This window comes from Centruroides vittatus, unplaced genomic scaffold (genome assembly GCF_030686945.1).
Source record: "Centruroides vittatus isolate TY-2023 unplaced genomic scaffold, ASM3068694v2 contig_962, whole genome shotgun sequence".
Taxonomy (NCBI): domain Eukaryota; kingdom Metazoa; phylum Arthropoda; class Arachnida; order Scorpiones; family Buthidae; genus Centruroides; species Centruroides vittatus.
Window position 1 is genome coordinate 173,498 of NW_027122638.1, and position 17,754 is coordinate 191,251.

General features: G+C 25.4%; 1 protein-coding gene across 1 annotated transcript in view; it reads right to left on the bottom strand.

The window, feature by feature from the left end:
- The window catches only part of LOC136985354 (alpha-2C adrenergic receptor-like), a 69,090-nt gene that overhangs the window by 25,352 nt on the left and 25,984 nt on the right, over window positions 1-17,754 (bottom strand). Inside the window, exon 2 of the mRNA XM_067282623.1 lies at window positions 15,201-15,407. The gene's annotated coding sequence lies outside the window, so the exon portion shown is untranslated. The remainder of the gene's footprint in view (window positions 1-15,200; window positions 15,408-17,754) is intronic.

A 17,754-nucleotide genomic window follows, 5' to 3' on the forward strand; every position in this document is an offset into this window, starting at 1 on the left:
TTTTGTTTCCTTCATTTATGTTCTATAAATATTAATGCTTCGTGGAATAATTAAGAACTATTAGTGGTCATTGTGAAACGGGAATATTAAAATTCTTGACGTCTTTTAATTGAAAGATAGGTTATCGTTCACACCACCTATCATTTAATAAAACTATTAAAATTAATTTTCGTCATAATGTCTGCGTTAAATGCTTTATTTAGATCTGTAATAAAAGTTAGTTTATATAAAGATTATATGTATTAATCTTACATAAAGTAATGGGAATTTCTTAATTGGGCTGTCTCTCTCTCTCTCTCCCTCTGTTTATATATATATATATATACAGAGGAGAGGGGGAGAGTGAAAGAGGAAGAAGGAGAGTAAGACAAGATTTCTCTCTAGCCTATCTTTCAATAGCTTATATATTATATTATATATATGGAGGGAGACATAGAGAGAGGAAAAGAGAGAGACAAGATTTCTCTCTCTTTCTCTCTCTCTTTCTCTCTTTCTTTCTCTGTGTACACTTATATATATTTATGTATATTATTGTCATATATATAAATTCTTTTCTGTGTCAGTAGAGAAATATATAACAGATAAATATACTATAATCTGGAAGCCAAACCATATCAGATTATTGATAAAAAGAGTGAAAGATCAAACTGCTGAATTACACGAAATAAAATTTTATTAAATTTCATATTAAGCATAATAAAAGAAAGCCAAATTTCTGAATTATTTAAAGTAAATTAATAAAAAAAAATTATTTTAATTGCAAAACAATAGATGGATGTATTCTTTTCAAAAGTTAACTAAGTTTATTCATCAAGTTAAATACTCTAAATCTCACATAATCTACAACAGCATAAACATTTTAATTCAGTATATTACAAAAACAACAACATGAAATTTTTTACACGTAAGCTTTATATATAGTTACCATTTTATTCAATTTTAACTTTAATAAAAGAATATTGCAAAAGTTAAAACTCACTCTTAATCTCCATTTCAAAAACTTCACTTACAAGTTAGTAAGATACTGTTCATAACATGTACGAGTTTGTCGTGTTATATAAAATTTAAATAGAGAAAAATTCTTATATAATTATCGTTTTGTATTGTTAAATGTATAGTTATTTTATTTATAAAGTTTGTGTAAAGATCTTTAATTATGTTAATTAACACTTTCTAGCATTTGTTTAACATTTGATATTCTTCACGGATTCGATTACCTGTTTAATTAATCTAGATATTCATGATCTTAATTTATTTTACTACTGTTTACGTTCTTTACTGTGTATCTTTTGTTACCATTCTTTTAGTATGAGACAGTATTTTTTTCCAATGCAAGGGTTGTTTCTTCTACCCATTTCTTCATTTCATGTTCAAATCACTTTAAAGCACTAGTCCATTTTCATGTAAATTTGGCATTTAAACGCCAAGAATTAAAAATTTTAATTTCAAAAGTAATTTCCTTTTTTCTAAGTCTGAAACTAAAATCTTAATTTATTACTACCATTTACAGTATGATCATAAACTTATGGCCCGTGACCAGATGAGTGTTTGGTAAAAGCGAGCCGCAGGCACTATTCATTTTTATATATATTTTTTTCCTTTTTAGAAATTTGTTTTTAGAAGAAGCATGTTTAAAATTTTACACGACTTTTGGAATTTAAAAACAAAAAAATAAAAATAAAAATTCCACAAGTTTTCGATCGTATCGATGATTATTTTAATGATATCGTTTTTTCGATTTATACAAGTATAATTCATTCGAATCGATTAAAAGTTTTTCTAGATTTTTTAAAAATTTAAAATAAAATTTCCTCCTTCTTTAACTGGTAATAAATTTAAAATTATACGTTAAGTTTTAATAAAATATTTAATTTTTTTTGTATATAACATATAAACGTTTATTTGCAGCTGTAAACGTAAGAGAAACTCGTTAAAATTTAAGTCATTCAAAAATAATTATTTCATAAAAAAGGAAATAATGAATATGAAATTATTATTGAATTTCTTGAAAGTTTTATAAATTTAGTATAAAAAATTCATTTTAAAAATTAACATTAACACATATTCTTTTCTTTGTAAGCTCATAATTTACATTTAATTACTAAGTATATAAAAACATACAGCTAAGAAATATCTTAATAGCAACAATTTTAAAAACATCCGAATTTATCTTTCTAGGTTTTTAATATTAAAGAAGTTTTTTCCCTTCTCTAATTAGCATAATTAAAGTACATTTATAAAATATTCTTCCACCAAAATGTTTACTTTTATAGGATTATTTATTTCTAATTGAAGAAAAAAATTATGTAGATGAGATTTTTGATAAATCTTTAATATAATTTACTAAGATAAAAGTTACGTAAGTAGTTTGAAATGGATTTCTAGAAGCTGTTATCTGTTTTCATGATATCTATCACAATAAAATTTTTTCCATGATTAATTTCTGCTTAAATTACATGTAAAGCCACTCCTATAAGATTTCTGAAACATAAAAAGAAAATAATAATTTGTTTCCTTTTTTTTTCTATAATTAAAAGCATCATTACTGAATATGTCTTGTATAATTATAAAATATGAATCTCGTAAAAATTAAATATCCCTGTTATTCGCAGAAATCACCATTAGAATTGTTTTTATCATTAAAAATATACACATTCCTACTCGTGTTTAATATTTATCTATATGTTAGAGTAAAGAAGCTTTTATATTTAGGAAATTATCGAGAAAATCTGATTTGACAGAATGTCTTGTGAGTATTTTATATTGGATAGCAACGGCAAATAATATCATTTAAATGTCATTTGTCACCATGAGGAGAGAAACAAAAATAAAGTCGATGCTTTATAATTTGATCAGCATATTACAGGATATTCTTTTATTCGAATAGCGTATTACTTCCACAGATTATAACATTACTAAGTGAAGAAGTTTTGCGTTTAGAATGTCATTAAGTTCGCTTAATTTAACTGACTGTGTGTGTGTTACCTGTTATATAAGGTGTCGGTTCTGTTCAACCATTCGAATGTCTATTAATGGAAGATGAGAGTTCCGCTGTAGAAGTGCAGTGGTACGTTGTGGAATCAGCTAATGAACCATTGGTGAAGGATAATAAAACAACCGGCAGAATATAGTTAAAGGGCGAAAATTATAATATATATCACTACACTTTATTATAAATTTACTTTTATGTAAACTATAATACGTCCCAGTTTAATGGCCGTTTTCTTATAAAAATTAACAGTTTTAAAGGCATTATCCTTTATTAAATACCGCGTTTTACAACAATTTTTAAGTAATAACTTTGAATTTCCTTTTCTAAATGTCTCCTTTACCATTTTGAAAGTTGTAACAAGGGATGGCCAAAGATTTATGGCACCGGGCCAGAAAACGAATTGGAATGTAGACCTATTTTTTGGAACGGGATATTTTGGAAAGTCCAACTGGTTTCAAAAAATACTTTTGATATAAAAAACAACGTATTTTCTACATAAAAGGTTATAGGTTTCCATCTTTAAACGATAAAAAATACATTGAAAGTAACTACAATCTATCCAGCGGAACGTGAAATTTCATTTTAAAGAGCATTATGCTAAAATACTTATGAATGATAACAACATATACTGAAGATCTTAGAAAAAATTATAATTGATTTTTCTTAATCCTCAAAGAGTAACATTTAAGCAGTATTAATGCAACGGTTTTTTTAAAACAGAAAGAGATAAAAGCAACTATTATCAGCAAGAAACGAATTGATCTGTATACCAACCAATAAACTTGAGTTATGATTTTTGAAGGTGAGAAACCATCGAATATTATCTTGACCTAGAAAATTGGAATGTGTGAGAGCAACCGATTAGAAAAAAGGAACCACAAAGGTCAAAGTTTGCAAGGAACATGCAGGAAATGAGAAAAACCCAGAGTATGATATTTTACAACAAAAGATCATAAGGTGAACTTCTAGACAACTTATCTTTCAAAGAACGACGTAGAAAGGAAATTTCGTTCCATTATATGATTTATGGTAGAGTGCCCGTCACCAGATTAATCCGGCGGATCTTTAGACTAGGAATTGAAAAACTTGTAGATCATATTTTCATTTATGAACTTAACTAGTTAATAGATAAAGAACTTGTAGATGATAAAAGATTAATAAATGAATCGCTTCAACAACTACTTTCTTGAGAGCGCTGATTAATTTTACTTGTTATAAAACGTTCACATCGATTAAAAATATCGATATTTAAAATAATAAACAGAATTCCAGCTAATTTACATTTTTCGACTATCCTTTTATTGATTTATGTAACGTGTTCTTCGCATAATACTGCATTTAAAAAATTAAAATGAGTTTTTTCTTTAAATTTTCACTCGAAAATTTGCTCTATAAAATTATTAATAAGAGAATAAAAATAATTAGTAAGAGTAAAGTGGATTTTTGAAATTTGCATAGTGCAAAAAGTCTTGTTGTGTACATTTTTTAGTGTAATTTGCAATTAATTAGAAAGTAATGTACTATAAGTTAATTTTTGATAAGAAACAGTAAATGACTTATAACTTCCTAATCAAAGAGTTAATTTACTTTTTTTATAAAAACATTTTTCATGTTTTAAACAAGAAAATTTTATAGAGTGAAAATTCATTAGAAACAGATGAAAAAAAATGTAAACAAATGTATAAAATAATTATTAATAAATATTATTTTTTAAGATATTTTTATAATGAATAAAAAAATTCTAGATTCAATACAGCTTTCAGAATAAAACGTTCAGAGGCAGTAAGCGTGGAATTTATGGTATTCTGATGCGAGAAGAGACTTTATTTGATAATCTTATTTGCAAAAAACTTCCGCAGAACCAGTTTTACTTTTTCTTCCCATTTGGAAATTCTTACTTTCATTTGATCATATCGAATGTTATAATATTTAAAAATATCGTTTAGATTATACTTTACTGAAATATTCCTTTTCCACCACCAAGAAAAAGATAAGGTAAATCATGCGGTGTCTGAAGAATGTATAAGAGAAACAAGTGCAATTATTTCGCTAAAAATATAACTTTTAATGAATTCCGAATGTAAAAAATAAAGGAAAATTCTATTAAATGCCATTGCATTTAATAAATAAATCATCTAATAATATAAAAATATAATACGGACTTTACAAAGTATTATATTTTTATATTATTAAATGTAATAACGCCGGCCATGTTTTTTGTAATTTTTACTCAAAATAAATCATCGATAAAAGAACTTAAATAAGAAAGAGGATGACCTTCTTCGCAAACATCGGGTTCAAAAGATAGAAACAAACAAATCTATTGATGCAGTACAACCATCCAGGACCTCCTATCTATCACGTTATGTCTTCTTTTAGTCTATGTCGTCAGCCATGACGTCACATTCCTTATCTTCTGCAGTTGACGTCAAATGAACAATCTGATAGTTGATACTGTTGCGGTTTTACGGTAATTATTAATAGATAAATAATAATAAAATATACATTTTATATTTGATATAAATAGAATTTTAACGGTAGAAATTAAAGTAAAAATTTTCATATTTAAATTTTAAAAAATTGAGGTGATTAAATACGATTTTAATCGTTGACATAAGTTATAAATTGGGAAAAAATTATTTTTTATTTAATTTGCTGCATCAAATAGTTTTATAAAATAAATTTTTTGAAGTACTAAGAAGTGGATTCGAGTATAACTTTTTGTTATGTCTTTAGTCAATGACGAAATATGAATATATCATCCGTTCGTGTAGTCAGATGGGAGTAACACAAATAAAGAAATATGACAGAAAGTTTGTTACACGTGTTCAGCAACACATTCTTGGCAAAAGATGATGGAATACATGACAATACCTTCGCTAGTTGAATTGGATTACCTGCACCATTATATAAGTCGTGCCATCTGCTACTTGTAGTCAACACGAGAAGTGTTATATATACCAATCTTTTTTTGCCCAATACGGCATCAAGGTTAGTAAAACATTGATCTTCAATTAAAACTTTCACGCAAAATTCAATATCCTCTCAGTTTACATTAGCTAATTTACAAGTAACCTTAATGAATTTAGTTCTTTATCGTGCAAAGTTGTATTATTCTATTTTTAAACTGCACAAAGCGTAAGATTGCACAACACTTTACGCAATGGAGTTTTAAAAAGGAGGTAGATGACGTGTAATGGTTATTTTCTTTCGTTATTTTCTTATCTTGCGGTTCAAAAAGATTCAGTTTTTCAAATAATGATTTTTCATACAACTATCATAAATCCAATGCGGAATTGTAAATGGGTTCTCTTCTGAAAGTGTCACACGATGCCGACAAAAGACGCAAACTAGGTCGTAACGAAATACCACACAAATAAAATCCATACATATATACATCGATGTAAATTATAAATTTTGATAAATATCAATTCAGTAGTTTCTACGTGATTAGAAACGTTATAAAATTTATGTAGATTGATATAAACATTTTAAATATATATTTAAAAAATTTCTATGAAATATTAAATATAAATCTATTTTAAAATATTCTTACATCATTTTAAAAAAAGACAAAAATTTACATCTTTTTTACTTATAACAGAAGAAACTATTAAGTAAGTCTTGCTATTTTGAATTCGTTTAAATTTTCTGTCATTTTTCCAAGTAGCTAGAATTTTTGTACATAACAATTTTTTATGCCAGAAACCAGAAGAGGGGAGGGAAAAAATAACTAAACACAGAATAATATATAAATAACGCTATAATTATTTGCTATCTTTGCATTTTTCTTTTTTAAATTCCTGATGCTAATTTTAAATTTGAGTGCGAATTAATGCAAATTAATAATTTATTCTCTGTCATAAAATGTAAAGTGGGATGTTGTTCCTCGTTGTTTATTGTTGCTTTTATTTATTTATGTTTTAAATAAATAAAATTTTAAATTTGCGGGTTATAAGAAAACTTACGGAGAGTCAAACAGTTTTGATATACGATTTATTTCGATTTATTTTTATTATTATTATTATTATTTTAAAACATATAAATTAATAAATATTTTTCTGTTTATTCGTAAAATAAAATATTTCTTTCTATATAAAAAATATAAAATATTTTATATAGAAAAAGTTTAATTATGGTGGAACGTTTAAGAATGTTTAGGATGAAGTTTATATATATATACATTTAACTTTTATTATAAATAATAAAACTTACATAATGTTGACTATTGGAGAAATGTCTTCGAGATTATTAATAATACAGAGTTGAAAAAGTTACATTTAAAATTATAAATTAAATCTTGAAATTTAATTTATTAAACTGTTAAATAATACAATAAATTAATTTATTAGAATTAACAACGATATTTTAAACAGTCTTTTAGTTTAAATTTTAAACCCTTTCGAATTAATTGCTTTACTGTTTAAAGCATTTTAAGATAGAATGTCCCCTAAGAGCTTCAGGATATACAGGAAACAAAGTTAACTGTGCAGCCATGTTTAGCTACTTTCACTATAGTTAAACTCATATCATTCCAGTAGGATTTCGCATTATTAATTAATGGAAATAAATGTTCGAAAATTAATCATATCATACCATTATGATAACGTTAAATTTAATAATTGAAGTTTAAATTTTAGCTAATTCTCAATCTTTATATGCTTTATTCAACTGAGAGAATATTTTAAAAAATGTTCAATAAACATTTAATCTAAAAAATTTTTAAAATTCAAGCCATAAAAAATAATGTACATCTCTAGCTTCAAGAAATTCTAAAAAAATAAATAAATAAATAAATAATAATAACAGAAGCAATCACGATAAAACTCGAACCTGCGGGTTATACTATAGGAAAAGCATCGCAGTAAGGCCTACACACAGACCACCCCAGTGCTTATTTTTTTAACCTGAATTTTGTATTTCTTCGCACGCTTCAACGGAAGTTTTCTGATTAACAAGCACATTTTTGTTTTTCTATAAGGCAAAGTTCGCTTCCAAAAATCTGTGCAGATTAGGAAATCTCGGCACAAAACTCCAACGAAATAGAAATTGGACACGCAAGCTAGTTTATTATTCTACAAAAATTCGAGTTGTTGTCGATTTCTCAATACAATCACGCCAGAATTAGCCAATCACCGTCCAAGAAAGATGATTATCGATAACAGACAAACACGTGTCTGTCCTGACATTATTGAATATAAGTCACAAGACCTATATTTAAATTTAAAAAACAAATATAAAAGAATCATTTTCCTATGGATTCACTCACACGACAAAGAAGAATTAATAATATAATAACGAGTTTTATTTTAATATTGTTTATACCATCTATTATTAAAATATAATACAATATATTTGTCTATACTATACACTGTACAGTATACAAAACTCGTGTGTAGCTATTAATAAATGGATATTTGTTGTGGTTTCTAAGTACATAAATATACATAAGATCTAACTTTGTTAAAATTCTATACTTTTGCAAAAGAATAATTTCAATATTTTAAAATTTAATTAAGCCATTTTTATGATGAACCGTGAAAATTACCCGATTATAAATTTATTAGATTATCTTAAATTCTTTCATATATATTTTTTTTATTTTTAACGACCTTTAGAATTTCCACTTCTTAAAAGAATTATTCAAAGAATGACTTCAAACTCAGTAATTATCAATATTTATTATTTTAATTAAATAAAAATTAATGGATAAAATTCATTTTTAAGAAAATTCTACAGCAACATCATTATTTTTTTTTCAAAATATAATTCTAAAAATTATATTGAAAGAATAAAAATTATACAGTTGAGATTTGAAAAACATGGCAAATATTTGAGATTTATCATATAATATTTTAGTTTCCGTCTTATATTGAGTTTATATTTTTAAATTATAAATGAAAACTGAATCAATTGAATGTTGCAGAAGGAACAATAAATAAAGATTAATAATAAAAGAAAAATAAATATTTTTATCATGTTCCTACATATTTGTTCTCGGTTATAATGAAAACATTCCTCATATAATTTCATTATTTAACTCCCACAGATGATGGAAAAAAGCCTGCAGTTTACAAAAGTAATTAAATTAAATTTTAACAAAATATTCAAACCTTCATAATTAAAGTGATAACTAATCATATATCTTAACCTGAGAGATGTCAATATGAGAATTCCAATGGAATGATGAGATGCACAGGCTATATTTATCACACTGTTCAATAATTAAAACGTACGTTATCGTTCAAATTATGATGATGCTCTTAGTTTATTGTTAACCGTTCTTTTTATATTTTTATTTTAAATTAAGTAGAATCTTATAATTTTCATTTCAGAATTAATTATTATTGTGAGGTAACAAAAATATTTATCTGAAAAAATTCTTCTTGGAGTAAAATAGCTTTTGTGACACGCTAAGCTCCTAGCACTGTGACAAATGATAGAGTAAGGTCACTATTTAGTATTATTGAATCACTATGACAATATTTCATGGTTATTATTTTAAAAAATAGGAAATTTTCAAAGAAAACCGAGCAAAAATTATTTTGACATCGTTACAATGACGGGCTCCAATTTTTAATCATATTGTTAATTTATTTAATCTAAAATATATGTTCTCGATCTCAAATTAATAGTGTTTTGCCCCTGTACATCACACTTCACCTGATAAGAACAGAGTCATGCCGGACATCTATCTAATTCCGTTCTGGGAAAATTTTTGACTAAAAATGACGTAACTTCCGGTTTAGACCGAAAGTTCGTATATAGTTAATACAAATTTTCTGCTCCTAAGATTTCCATATTATTTTTTAAATTTAAAGCTCAACAAGAGAAAATTTCGATTTTAGATTTCCAATAAGCATCTTTAAATTACAAAAAGTTATTAATTTCTATTGATATTTGGCACGTTCTTTTATTATTTTTTCGCATTATCACAATGTTTTCTATTAGTATTTAATTTTAGAAAGTTAATTGTATTTCATTATCAAGGCATATGGCTTGCTCTTTTATCATATAACTGGAAGAGCACTTTTGCTGTCAAGTAGAAACAAGTGGGAGATGAAACACACTCTTAACACCCATATTGATTTCCGAAGCAATTTCACTCTTCATTCTTCTTAAACAGTCCGCAAAACAAACTGAGAACGTTGATGAACTAAGTAGATACCATGCATCAATTGATGCGACTCATCCGTTATTTAAATGTCTTCCTTTCTCTTCCATTCGGTATCATTCTCAACATCCCTAGCAAAAATTCCAGCATAATTCTCTATTATTAAGATGAATATTTACGAATATGCTAATAACCTACGTCATAATAAACTCTTCTTTCGAAAAGATATTCAATTAATACGTTGTAGTTTCATTAAATTGTATTAAGTAATCTTCATTAAGTTACTGAATATCTTATTGTGTATATAATTTATCGGGTATATTGAAAAATATTCTAATTATAGCCTGATTTTGTATTAAAGTATAAATTTAATTATATATAAACTCGTTTTTCTCAAATTTTTCATAAGAGACAAAGCGTTTATTACTCAATTATTTAATTTAAAATTCTAAAAAAAAAATTAATAATAACTTCGACCACTAATTTATTAAAAAAAGAAAAAAAAAGAAAAAATAATTGTTTTCTAGATCATAATTAAATTTTAAAATCAATAACAATTAAAATTTCCTTAAAACATAAATTTAATCAATAATAATGTTTAATAATTCATTTACATATTTATGATTACATAAGAATAAATGTTTTAACAAATATGTTTTTTATGCATGAAAAATACGGAAACACATACTAAATTTACGTATAAAACGTTGATTATTTGATAAATTAAATATAAAACAACATTAAATCCTTATTTTTACATAGATCATATCAGTTCTTGCCTTATCACTTATGCTTGTTTAAGGGGAGAAAAAATAGAAGAAACTGTTAGAAGAATTTTGGATTAAATTTTTCAAGAATTCAGATATTAAATACATAAAATTTGCTTTAAAAAGTATTGCTTAACGCTCTCGACAGAAGCAAGAAGATAATTACTGTTCAGTTTTCTGCATTTCATTAATATTAAAATTGCCTATGTAAGAAAAATATGTGAATTACTTATAAGGAATTTTAACTAATCCACATATTTTTGTTGCATAATTGAACTTTACAATTACTTAATTTATGTACGTTTTGGGGTTACAAACTGAAATTAACGTAAGAGAAATTATTAATTATTGTAGAAATTATCATTAGCATAATGGAAAATTAATTATTATTATTTTTTCAATTTATACGGAATATAATCAGCAAAATCTAAGTATGATGTATAATGATATTAATAAGAAAATACTTAATTATGTAATAAACTCGGTTTTAAAATTAATTTTTGTATTATATATTCATTTTTGCATAAACCTGGAGATTGCATGCAGGATTTTATCGAGATATGAATTTAACAAAATGGTTCCCTATAATGTTTTACAATGCAAATTCGATTATTCAAACGTCCATTGTATAAAATAGGCACGCACTATATATTTTATATACAATACATTCTTTATAAATAAGAAGTACATACACAGATTTATATGTAAAATTTTGATTTAGACGTACAGGACCGAATTAAAACTACGTGTTTATTGTAAAAAAAATCTATAATATTTAGGAATGTAAACACTGTAATGTTTATTGTAATCTTTAAAATCCTTATACTAAAAGCCTTTCGATTATTTTTTTTTCTCTTTGACATGTTTAAATTGGATAGTGTGATGTTTAATTCACAACAAAGAAAATTTAAAACAGGTTTATTTGACCAGAATTGAAGGTGTAAATAATGTAAGTAGAGCAAATTGTGTTTTTGAATGAATAGAAATCAAGCAAATAGAATTGGTTAAATTTATTCGAGGATGAGATGTATTAGAATGGGCTTAAACTGCCGAAAAGCAAGGGCTTGTCGGAGATGTCCTTCTTGCAGACTAAATTTCCTCTTCTCTATCATTTCAGCGACTTAATTGAATACGTGATGACATATGGTATCGAGGGTATACCCTATTAGGCTCGCTATCAGAATGTTACTAATGTCTCTCCAAATAATTCTGGTCAGTTTCATTAAGGCTAAATGATTTGTTTGGAAGTTTTTGTGGGGGGGACATTATATCGAGATCGACAAACCCGGTTACTAAAATGTCTCTTAACAAATGGAAACTTCGTTAGGCTAATTGAATTTGAATATTTTTGATTTTGCAAGGTTACAACATTTCTTTATTTTTAATGAAGAGAAGGATCTTGTGTGAGAGAAATCATTGGATAAGAGATTTTTTTTCTTTATCTGGATGAAGCGGTTTTTTTATTAAAAAATTCTTAATGATTTTTGTAAATTTTATGACCATTAAATGCGGCGTATTTAAAGCACAGTAGGACAGTTATTAAAAGAAATGATCTTCTAAGTGGCTCTTGGAAGGACATTAATTTGTCAGGTGTACTTTCTATCCTTTACTTCTTTGAAGAAAATGATTTCAAAAACCGAATATTTTACAAATATTAAATTAAAATTGTAATATTTACGTTTCAACAATTATATTTTATTATATTTATAAGTTGAATATGTCTACTTTAAGTCGCGACAAATTGAAATAAATTGAATTTATTATTTTACATTAAAATGCATTTGGATATATAAATTAATATTCTACAACATTTCTTCGTTAATATGCGACTAAAAATGACTTTACAACGTCGAAAAACCTTTCTCTACTTCCTGTAAGAAAATTACTAATTCGATAACTTCACAATTTTCTATTTCCAGACCAATATATTTATTAAATTAGCACACAAAAGTAAATGCACTACTAGATAAATAGAAATATAATTCAATAAAAAGAATGGATATTGTCTAGAGTCTAATTAAAAATATTTATTTTAGTAATATCAAAATAGAAAAAAGTGAACCATACATTAAGTTTGTTATCTCTGAAAGTATCTTTCACACATGGCTTTGATTAAACATTAGGCAAAATAAGCACGTGCTTACGGCATCAAGAAAAGGGGCACCACAAAAGTTTTTCTATGATCATGCAGTGCGAAACTGTGAATGGTGCAGATGAACCAGGATCATTTTGTGGATTCTAGTTCAGCTGCACCATTTATTGTGGGGCCCTCCCAATAACTGGTGCAGATGAACAAGACCCCACAATAAATGCAAAAGTTAAAGTATTTTCTAGTATATGGGGGCACCAATTTTAATTACTTAGGACCTTTAAAATTCTTAATTCGACCCAGCTTTTACAACACAATACCACTTAAGGATTATTTTTAAAATAAGCAAATAGGATTAGAATATTAAACAATAATAAATTTTCAAATGGGGAGAGATTTAAAAAAAAACTCTTGTAAAATTAAAAATGGCGTAAAATAATCTGATTAAATTTAATTTCACAATTAAATAAACAAAATTACTATAACAAGGGATGTTCTCATTAGCCTATTACTCATTTCCTTATCTTAATTTCATGATAAAATATCATAAGCATAAAATATAGGAAAGAAAATCGAACAAATATGAGAAATCTTATCGCTAAATTCAATCCACATCACTTGTATTGTATCGAATAAAATTATAATTAATTGAATTCTTTTTATAAATTTTATAGCAACTTCATATATAATTATTAAATAGATTATTCAAACGCAATTAAGAAAAATTAAATGGTTTAAAGACAATTTAAATCATTAAATTTTTATATTATTAATGAGTTTACTGATACTTATTATTAATAAAAATTTTTCTTATTGATTTAACTTAAAATCTTTTGTAAAGGATGTTAAATCTTATGTAAAGAAAAATATATATAGTTTTAATTGATTAATTTCTTTAAAATAAGTTCGGTTCGAGTGTTAATTAAATATATCAAATGGTCAGAAAGAAATACAATACAATTTATTGAATAAGGTCATATTGGTAAATCCTCTGTATATACTATAAGAAGCTTATTCCCTTTCAAATAGCATTACTTTATTTTTTGTCTTTAATGAAATATGACATTTAAGAAATTTAATTTAAGCTGTTCTGAAAGCTTAAACAGGGCAGGAGAATTTTTTTCTATTATAAAAATTCACTTATTATTATATAAATGTTCACCATTATTATTATTATTAAATAATTGAGAAGAGATTGTATTATTTATATAACAGTTTAAAACTTTTTCATCAAAGGTGTATAATATATAGATTTAGGTCAAATGGTCTGTTGCTTCTTTCACCTGTTTGTAAAATGAAACAGTAACAGCACTTTCATCTGATAATATAATTACTTCTATATGAAGTTCAGCTTCCTCCAGAAGAAAATATAAACAAAATGAGACGAGGTAAATAAATAAATATATATTATAAATATTTAATGCCTATAAAAATTATTTATAAAGTATTTTGTATGTGTTTATAAACAAACAAAAATAATGTTATTTAGAACGTGAAATAACCTAATTGATTGGTTTTGTTTAGTACAGCTGCAATGTTTCAACATGTTAAAACAAATTAAAAACCTTCGGATTTGAAATATAAATGCGATAAATATACGATTTATACATTAATATAAAAGATTAAAAAGACAGATTTTATATTTAAATATTTATAATTTAATTGTTCGTAACAAATGCAGTTTTTAAATTATTTCGCCGTACAGTTTTATTCTTTATTTATGCAAAAATAAATAACGTATAAAATAATATAAACTGAGATATATTTATTCTTTTCTACGATGTAAATATCTAGATTATTTTTGTTTTCTTAAATAATATAAAATGTATTATTTTTAGTAGAAATTTTAACATATATTCTATCGTCAGAACAATACAAAAATTTGTAAATTAAATAAATCGAGACGTATATTATAGAAATTTAAATGAATTCTTATTAAAATCATAAGGGAAAAGTGTTTGGGTAGGACATATTTAATTTATTCAAGATTCCACTACAACTCGAACCTTCGCCTTGTGATGCGAATTGATATTAAATTTAACAATTTTTCTAGCGTATAAAGGAATTTAGTCTGCCAAATTTTTAAGGTTAAAGGGGAAGAAGCGATCATTTTATTGACAGTGTTTACGATAAGCGGTCCTGCATTAAAGTTAAACGAAAGTGGTTCGACTGCATAATCATCCTGTCATTTTTATATTAAGGGAATTGTTAAATTGTAAACTTTATAAAACTACTTACCTACTTTGCACAGCATGGTTAACTGAGACAGAAAGGAACAGTTGCTACTCTCCAGGATAGTAACTGGTGGCTGCGTGTCTGCTGTACTGAGCCTGTGCTCACACTGGTTGGTACCAACTGGCAATTGTAGGTGAGGTAGAAAGCAGCGGAGGGGAAGCTCAGATTCTGTATAATGCACGTTATACTGTTGAATGTACAGTTATTGCACTAAAAAAATGTTACCAATTGAATAAAAACAATTACTATTTATAACATTAACATAAAACATTCGCATATATAAAAATAACAATCAAAAAGACGTAGTAAACATTACACTTAATATGTATATTATGATAAAAATTAATTATATTAATTAATACAGAAGAGAACTAAGTAAAAATCTAAAGTCTAAGCTTACATATAATTATATATACGTGTAGATAGGCTCGTGTTTGTATATTTATTTATTGAAAAAAAATTGGTAAAAATTCACTCATAGTCATACCTATTGATTTTAATTCAAGCACAACCAATATTAAACGTTTCTCCTTTAATGCGTGCAAATAAAATCGATTTAAAAGAAACGGAAAAGAATGATAATTTGGCTGCAGTTTTCAAATCGTAATCCTGGTGTTATTAAAAATGTCTTCTTCAAGAAACTATAAAAAAATCTGTATATTTAGAAAGGAGGGAGGGAAAAAAATGAGGAGAAATCAATGCGCTTTTTCGTCAGTTTAGATGTTGTTTACTTTAAAAAAATCTGGAAAAAATTCCGGGAAATATATGACCTTATACAAATGTTAAATTATTATAAAAGTGCATGATATACTACACATATATGACTTATGAGAAAGTCTGCATTCACCTCTATACAATGCTCATATTATATGTTATATAAGTTATATATTTTTTAAATTATATATACAAAATAATATTTGACGTATCTGTGTAGTGTTATTTAAAAAACAGTAAAAATGTTTTATATTAAATATATATTTACAAAGCTGTATGAGGCAGATTTATATCTACGTATGTATTTCATAGTAATTATTAATCATTAAATATTTCTAAAAATTAACGAAGAATTTATTATAACGACGATGGAAATGTCTGAAAAGTAATCGTGTTATATAATTATTTTTTTAGATCATTAAGTTTTAATATAGTTTGAAAATTAACAGTGTTATGAAGTTTTTAAGAAGATTAGAATTGAAGGAGATGGAATCAAATTTCGACAATAATTTATGCAAAGAATTTAGGAAGAAAATTTGCACTATAAATGGGATTGATGCTTAAAGAGCATCGACCTTTTCTTTTCAATTTGCAGCTTGTATATCATCAGATATCAACCCTGTCATAAAAAATGCTGTAGAGATTTAAAAGAAGATAAATGTATGTGTAAAAATATTTTTGCTTGCAAAAATTGTATATTTTTTATAAAAATATATGGAAGTTTGGGTTTACGGGAATATATTTATACATAAAAAATAACTGTGATGTGTTTTTATCAATTTTATTCACAATAAATTTTGTTCCGAGATTAGAAATTCATTTTCTTCCTTCTGTTTCCACTAGGCCTCAACTTTTAAATTAATTATAAAATAGTCTTCTGTAAGTATCTGTAAATAAACAGCTGTATTAATAAACTAATATTGTGTGTATAAACTTGATAAACGAAGTTGTAAGTTAGAGTTTATGTAAGCGGGTGAAACGTTTAAATACATTTTTCAAGATTATTTTCATATGTTCAAAAAAAATGTTTTTATGAATTCAAACTTTAAACCCTAAGGATAGAGAGAAATAATAGAAAAGCGGAATCAACATTGATGTTGCTTTGGCATTTCTCATAAAGCAGTCTGCTTTGTACAGAAATTTATTGTATGGATATAAACATGCTCAGAAAATATTAACGAAAGCAATATTATATGAATAAACATTTTAATTTCTGTTAAGGGAATTGTTAGTAAATTACAATGTAAATATTATACATATTGATTGAAATATATGTTACTTATTTATTTAAATACGGGCATAAACAACAGAAACTTTGAATAATTATTCATTATAATATATAATTAAACGTGCCTTGTTAATTATACATTTACAGACTATATACAATTACTATTTACACATAAACACTAACCTACGCTACCTACAAATGATTAAATTTAATCACTTCTTTCTTTTAATGTATTTAAATATATTCGGATTGTTTAAATTTTAAAAAAACTAATTTATATCTTTTCTTAATTTTTATTAAAATTTGTAATTTGTTTCTAAGGATTAAGTCATTTATTAATAATATATTAATATCCGAAATGTTTAAAGAAGTGTCAGAAATAAATTAGAGTTAAGCTGTGTTAAAATATATGAGAAATGAGACAGGGGAAGAAAGCTGCAGATAAATGGTAGTAATTAATTAAACGACATTCCTAGTTATAATTTAAAATTTAAAAAAATAAAAATAAATAAGTTAAAAAATTAAATTTATTTTAAAGTTTTAAAATGATAAAGTGTTAAATATATCGCCAAACTTCACGAATTACATCAGTCACATCTTAAATTCTAATTAAGA